This window comes from Cervus canadensis, chromosome 20 (genome assembly GCF_019320065.1).
Source record: "Cervus canadensis isolate Bull #8, Minnesota chromosome 20, ASM1932006v1, whole genome shotgun sequence".
NCBI classification, from domain to species: domain Eukaryota; kingdom Metazoa; phylum Chordata; class Mammalia; order Artiodactyla; family Cervidae; genus Cervus; species Cervus canadensis.
The window spans coordinates 12,355,856-12,363,805 of record NC_057405.1 but is presented as its reverse complement, the minus strand read 5'-3'; positions in this window follow the sequence as shown (position 1 = coordinate 12,363,805).

Sequence of the window (7,950 nt, the reverse complement as noted above, 5' to 3'; positions counted from 1 at the left end):
ATTTAAGAGCAGATGCCATTATCCACACTTGACAAAATATCAAAAAGGTGAAGTAACAGCCAAGGTCATAGTGCCAGAGAGAGATCTAAATCAGCTCTAGACGTCTTGGCTGCAATTAACACTCTCCTGAAGACAGAAGTAAACAGGACAAAATATATTTCTACACGTGGATGCTTCCAGGATATTATAAGGTCTCAAATGGTGCTGTCACCAACCTCTGTCGCCCTCCCAGTGCTATAGGCAATGAATGAGGAAGTGTGAAGAGGGAAGGGGGCACCTGACAGCAATTTTGAAGCCTTGATTCTGGAAAAGGATATAAATGGAAACCAGAGACGTATCTACATATCCAACTACTGTGAGCTGTGACTTGGTCATAAACATTCTATAGTATGATTCAAGGACTGCTGTAACATGAACATTTGTGATCATGGAATCCAGTACAAAGCATCCAGTTATAATACAGACCCCTTCAAAAATGCTAGAGAATAAAGGTTGCCATGTATGTGGTTCTGGGGAGCCCTGGCTGCTGGTCAGTCATGGGATAGAGGGTAGAGAAAGTGTGAAGGGGAGATGAAATTGGCAGAGTTGTCCTAGGCTCTTGGTATGTCCTCAATCCTTCCTCAGATGTAACTCTGAGACCTGGTTAGTATTTGTATCTGGATAGAGAAATTAAAAAAAGGAGAGAGAGAGAGAGAAGGAAAGAACAGAAAAACTCAGAAGTTAGGGTCATGCTGTTATATGGCAGAAACCAATGCAACATTGTAAACATTGTAAAGCAATTAGCCTCCAATTAAAAATAAACTAAAAAAAAAGAAGTTAGGGTTGATATTAGATCTGGATTGGAAAATAAAAGGCATATCTCCCCTCACTCCTCTGTCCTGTGACACTGGAAGTGAAACTTGTTTGTCACCCTGGATTAGATGCTCTTTATGAATCCTTCTAGTTCTATCATTATTGTATCCTGCTTAAGTAAAGAGTTTTTGACAATTATAGAACAATAAAATTTATTTCCCCAATGCTCTAGTCTGTTAACTGCCCTCCCTGAATGCATGGAAGTATGGTTGTTCTCTTAAAGGGATAGCTTAAGGCACATAAAGTGCTACAAGGTCATCTCAACAGCTACAGGTAAAAGAGCAAGATGTGCTCTGTTTAGATGCGTCAACAGCAAAGCTTACAGAGAACGTGAACTGACTTGATTCAACCCATTTCCAGAAGATGAAGGTATATTAGAATCCTGAAGGAAATGAGGCAGGGAAACCTTTGCCCATAAATCAGCAATTACTGGTAGTTGGTCACTATCACAGGTTTGATGAAATGCCAGAGCCCACTAATGACATGAGACCATTAAGTCTTTGGTCACAAAGTCACAGCAAAACCTTGCTCAGATTTACCCTGAAGCTGTCTGGGCTTCGAGCTGTTGCTGTGAATAACAAATCTAATATTTTTCTTCTGCTCTCATTTCTGTGCTGCACTTGGACTTGGTGAAAACAATAGCAGGCCAGAGCAGAACAGCCACTAGAGACCGACATTACTGGTTGAGAACTTTGACACATAGAAAGCTAAGCTCATCCAGCTCATGCAGTCTTGGCCCATGCCAGAATTGTATCTACAAAATCTGCTAATACTGGCTGCTGGCTTCCTCAGTTACCTTGCAAGATGGATCAGAGACAGTGTTCTGAGACTGTGGGGATGCTTACTTGTGTCATCACTTATAGATTTTTCTCTTGCACTGGCTCTTTCAGTAAAATGAAAATAGAATCTGGACTTGGTTGTTATTGTTTAGTTGTTAAATCATGTCTCAACTCTTTGGTGACCCCATGGACTATAGCCCACCAGGCTCCTCTGTCCATGGGATTGTCTGGGCAAAAATACTGGAGTGGATTGACATCTCCTTCTTCAGGGATTCTCCCTGACCTAGTGATCGAACCTGCAGCCCCTGCACTGCAGGCAGATTCTTTAATACTGAGCCACCACTACTTGGCCTGTTCCCGAAGAAATTAAGACCATCTAAAGGAGTCACACACTTGTTTAACGAGATTCTATCCATTCACTACCTTGTTTAAGACTTCAGTCAAAGCTGAGATACTGCTCGTAATATTGGTACTTGGTCCTGCTAAATCCTCCTCGTTTGGATACAATATCCGCAAGTGAGATGGCCTAAAGCATTCTCTTCAAAGTGTATCTGAAGGCTCAGTAGCATCCACATTGCCTGGGAGCTTGTTACAAGTTCAGAACTCAGGATCCACCCCAAATCAGAATCTATTTAATATGATTTCCAGGAGATTCAAAAGCTCATTAAAGTTTGAGAAGTACTGGCATATATGACTTTTACTATTTTTACTACAAATGGTATTTGTCAAGCATTCCCTGAAAAGAATGCCTACTTAGATTCCTACTTACAGTAAGAGGCACAGACAGAACTGAAATAGAATGAACCACCAAACACAATTTGTATGTGAGGTCCAACTCTCAGTCTAAATGAACATAAATGCTTACTAGTGAGAGAATAAATACTGATATTGTCCTTCCCCCCAAATGGCCCCTCCCATCCTCAAAATATGACCTTCACAAAAAGTAGCTCAAAAACCCACTCTTTTGAATTTCAAATACTTGTGTTGTTTCCCTAAAGAGGTACTTTTGAGTGATTGCATTAAGTTTGTTTTCTTGCTGCACTAAAGACTATGGAAAAATATTCATTACTAGGGAAAGAGGACATCCAAATTTGAAATTAGCTCAAGACCTCTCATCCTACAAAATAGTCCAACACTATATGAATAGCAATCTACTTAGGAAATAGTAAATAAAGTGCTTGGTTCCATAACAGATCGATCCTGCTGACCGTTGTTAAATCTTGTTTGGCCCACCTCCAAGATGTTTGTGCTGTCCTGGCAGCCGCAGGCATTCTCAGGGGGCAGGAGGCCAAGAGGCAGGCGGAAGGGGGACCGCCGCCAGCAGCCCATCCTGGCTTTTCACCTCTTCTTTTAATGACTTGCTTTGTGAGTTATTTGATTTGGAGGAAAGACCCCTACTCTAAAGCAATCAGATCTCTCACCATTAAAGGCTGAAATGATAAACAAGAAAAAAAATAGCAAAAGGACAGTGTATAATGGGGAACTTTATCCTTGGTAACATTTTGAGAACCCCTTTAAAGAGGAAAGTCAGTTTCTCCTCAAAACTTGGAAAACGCCTACAATTTATAATCAGAAGAAAGAGAAAAAAAGAAAGCTATTTTTAAAATTTGCTTTCCTATTTCTTTGAGTCAAATGGAGGAATTTTCCCCCATAAGGTACTGAGAGGATTCTAGTCAAAAAATCCCAAGCAGTTAGAGCATCATAAAGAATGATACTTAAAGATGCACTTTTAGGGAGCTTCTTGTCGGATGATGTTTGTCCCTTTGCACACTATCCAAAAAAGAAACGTAATCTGTTGCCTCTATTTGATTACATCATAGACAAATGCTTCCTAGGTGGCTCAGATGGTAAAGAATCTGCCTGCAATGCAGGAGAGCCCGGTTCGATCCCTGGGTTGAGAAGATCCCCTGGAGGAGGGCGTGGCAACGTACTCCAGTATTCTTGCCTGGAGAATCCCCATGGGCAGAGGAGCCTGGTGGGCTACAGTCTGTAGGGTCGCAAAGAGTTGGACATGACTGAGCAACTAAGCAGAGCAGAGAGATGAGAGATACTGCTGGATGAAGGAAATGCATCGTCAAAGGGTACTGAGTTTGGGAGAAGCTTTGTAATAAAGATTCATCAATTATTGTAAAGATTTCATTTTAAATTATGCAGAATAAACTATTCTTGGGGCATGTGTACTCACTATGTAGATGATATTATTTATATTAACTTTGGGAAAATATTTAAGGCTCATTGGTAAAAATAGGATATACTTCTTTATGTTCCAATAGATATAACCTAGAAAAAACATTTTCATATTTTTCTTTTAAATAAATACACACATTACGTTACAGGAGGGCTGGTATATTCATACTTGTGCCAGGACACAAATAAATGAATGAATACTGAGTGTTTATCTGGATAGTTTAGTCCCCTCAAGTCTTCTACTGAGGACAAAATGATTGTGAAGGATTAAATACTTTGAATTATATGGAACATTACTACTGAAACTCTCAGAAAGTCACATGTTACTTTTGCTTTATCTGTATGGCAGAGAAACTGATTTTTTTCTGTTGATTACTATGTCACTCTGTGATATAGACCACAGGGATCTGCCTAATGCAGACACACAAGAACTCTTTCAAAAGCATCTCCACTTAAAACAGGTATTCCTGTTGGAAGGAGTTGGAAGGAGAGAGATTGTAGCTTCATTTGGGCTCAGTGGAGGTCCTGACCATAATCTTCATTTTCAAGCTGTGTATTCCATCTATCACAGAACCATTGGTGTGAAGTTACCTTAGGAAGAGATCTATTGTGTCCACTGCTTCCAGGTGGAGCTTCTCTTTTATTCTCCACCACTGACAATCTTTTATTAATGCTAAAAATTTTAAGTAAATCATCCAAGCTACAGAAGAAAGAATAGTACACGTGAAAACATTAAAAAAAAATTTTTTTTGGCTGCATTGAGTCTTTGCTGTGACTTTCTCTAGCTGTGGTGTGCAGGCTTAGATGCCACATTTCAGGTCACTAGACCTTAGGGAAGTCCTCTAAAATATTTTTTTTAAGTATTTAAAGATATCACTTATTTGCCTATGTAAATTGTCTAAAGGTTTATCTGGTTATTTTAAACCATGTTACTGGTTTGTAATTAGTATTCACTTATTATTGGGCTTCCAATGTTGCTTAGATGGTAAAGAATCCACCTGTGATGTGGGAGACCTGGGTTCAGTCCCTGGGTTGGGAAGATCCCTTGGAGAAGGGAATGGCTACCCACTCCAGTATTCTTGTCTGGAGAATTTCATGGACAGAGGGGCCTGGCAGGCTACAGTCCATGGGGTCACAAAGAGTTGGACACAACTGAGCAGCTTTCACTTCACTATCAAAGACATTAGCAGATGTAAGTTAGGAGACCTATATTCAAGTCTTGGCTTTGCCAGAAATTTACCATAAGCCTTTGAATTAATTATTCACTTTTTCTAGGCTTTTCTCTCTTCTGATGACAATGGGAAGGATTATACTAGAGTGAATTTGAAGGTTCTATTCTGACATTTTGTGCAGAAAAGACTCAATTTCTGATCTTCAACATGTTTTAATAAATATTAATAATATTCATACATTTGCATATTACTTTATAGCTCACAAAGTGCCTTCACATGTATGATTTCTTTTAAACCTCTCCACTGCCTGTGAGTTAGGCACATTTTATAGACCCGAGGACAAGCTCAGATAAGTTGTAGCTTACCCAAAATCACAGAGTTACTTACATAGAGGAGCAGGATACTCCCAAGTTCAATTTTCTTTCTATTGTATTCAGCTCCTTCAAGGTTATGATAGTAAGACAGAAGCATGATTAGTTAAGGTTTTGTTAAATTATAAAATAATAATGCAGTATCATTTTAAAAAAAGACTCTAGATTTAAAGTCAGAGAACTAGGTTTCACAGACAGTTCTGACACTTTGATTTGGGGAATTCACCTAACCTCTCTGAGTCCCAGTTTCCTTATCTGTAAAAAAAGGGATTTGGACATGACTTTGGGGCTTCTTGCTTAAAATTCGTATTTTCTTTTTAATGGCTGTGACTATATCTAGACTAATTTTGTGACACATTAATATTAAATTGAAACTTTTTACTAGATTGTAAGAAGTTTAAAAAAAGTACACGGAGAGACCATTTCTACTGTTGATTATTCATGCTCTTTCAACAACTGCATTTTAAAAACCTTGGGCTAATATTACTGAGTGAAAGTCATTTTCCAACAAACTAGTTAACTTAAAATTTCAGAGAGGGGTAAATTATTTTGGCTGAGTTATGTAAGAAATGTATGGGATTGCATTTTCTGAGAGGTCTTGACAGAAGAACTTGTTTAGGAACCAGTAACAGAAAACCTAAGGGTTTTTTCTTCACCTGCCTGTGAAGACATTTTGGGTCCCCTGGGAAGAATGATGAATGAGATCTCTGCCCCTCTGGTATATTATCTCATTGGCATGCTTACTCCTTGTCATGAAAGCTTATTATAACTGGTAGACATTTCTTTCTAAGATGAAGAAAAATCACTTGAAAATAGAGGTTATGATGGTGAGAGCTTCAAGAGTTAGAGACAAAGAAGAGTTTTGAACCTGCTGCTTCTTTGCCCGCCTCCCCATCTGAGTAGAACATTGTAACTTTTGAAGCTAACATAGAATGGATCATAACCAGCTTGCTGAGCTGGTGACTTTAAGCACAATTAAGCTTTGTTGGGACTTTCTTTATTTGTAATAGTACTGTTATGGCGTGGGATGCTATTCAGTTGCAAACAACAGTCCATTTAATAACCAGGCATTGGTCCATCTATCAAATCAGCGCCATCATGAACTGATAAGTATCACCCTTTTCCTTGGCCTCACTTGGCTCTTCTGCCCAGCAAACAAAGCATACAATGGCATGGCCCATGAGATGAGAGGTTGGAGAGAGAATAGATTGAACAATGATGATCAAAATTCCATTTACTCACAGAAATGAAACTTTGCCCTAATCTTTTCCTTTCTCTAAATATAACCTTATATACATTCCAAGCAGGACTTCAAATGCCTTTAGAAACAAAACTAAACCAAAATACTACATGAAACAACAGCACCAACTATTACATTTCTTACACACCAAAAAAACAGAAATGTATGGGAGGGCATGCAGAAGATAGGCACGGAAAGATATGAGTAAGAATTTCATGGCATCATCACTAAAAACTAAAAACAACTCAACGTTGATCACATGTAGAATAGGTAAATAAATTATGGCATATTTGGGCAACAGAAACTCAATAAACTACTACACTTAACAACATAAATAACTCTCCCAAATCTAATGTTGAGAGAAAGAAGCCAGATTCAGAAGAGTGTATCATGTATGAACCTAACTATATAAAGGCAAAAGTTAGCAAAATGTATCTCTGGTATTAGAAGTCAGGATGATAGTTACCTTTGAGGAAGCATAAACAGCATAGACAGGGTTCTGAGTGTTAGTAATTAATTTTTTTTATCTGAGTGGTGAATATATGTGTATGCTCACTTTTTTATTAAACTCTTCACTTATATTTTGTGGCTTTTTCTGAATATATTTTAATGCTTCAATGAAAAGTTTATTTAGAAATTAAATGAGAACCTGTTTTAGCAAGATTGAGTCTGAGTACTTTATGGACATCACTCAAGTCTCACTGGCAACCATAAAAGGGTCCGTTTCATTTACTTGTAAATTATTATTTGCAGTCCAGTCTTTATTTTAGAATAGATCGAGATTTACAGAAAAGTTCCAGTGATGGTACAGAGAGTTCCCTTATATCACTCATCTGTTTTCCCTTTATTGTTAAAATTGTATGTTAAATAGTATGTTTGTTAAAACCAAGAAACCAACACTGGCGCATCACTATTAACTAAATTTCATTCATCACTCTACTACAATTAGTTTTCCCACTAATGTTCTTGCCATGTTCCAGGATCGCATTCAAAAATACCATGTTACATGTAGTGGCCCTGTTTCCTAACAGAGAGAGCTCTGGTCTGTGAAAATTTCTCAGTTTTTTTTTTCCATGAAAAAAAATTTGGGGCATTTTGTTCAAGTTTTTTTATAGGATACCTGGAGTTTTTGATGTTTTCTCAAGGGTAGACAGGGTTTATGGGTTTTGAGGAAGACTATCACAGAAATGAAGTACCCTTTTCATCACACCATGTTAAGGTACATGCTACCAACTTGGCTTATCACTAACGGTGTTAACTTCCATTTGACCAAGATAGTGCTTCCCAGCTTTCTCCACAGTAAAGCTACTTTTCTCTCCTTTCCATTTTCTTTGGAAGTAAGTCACCAG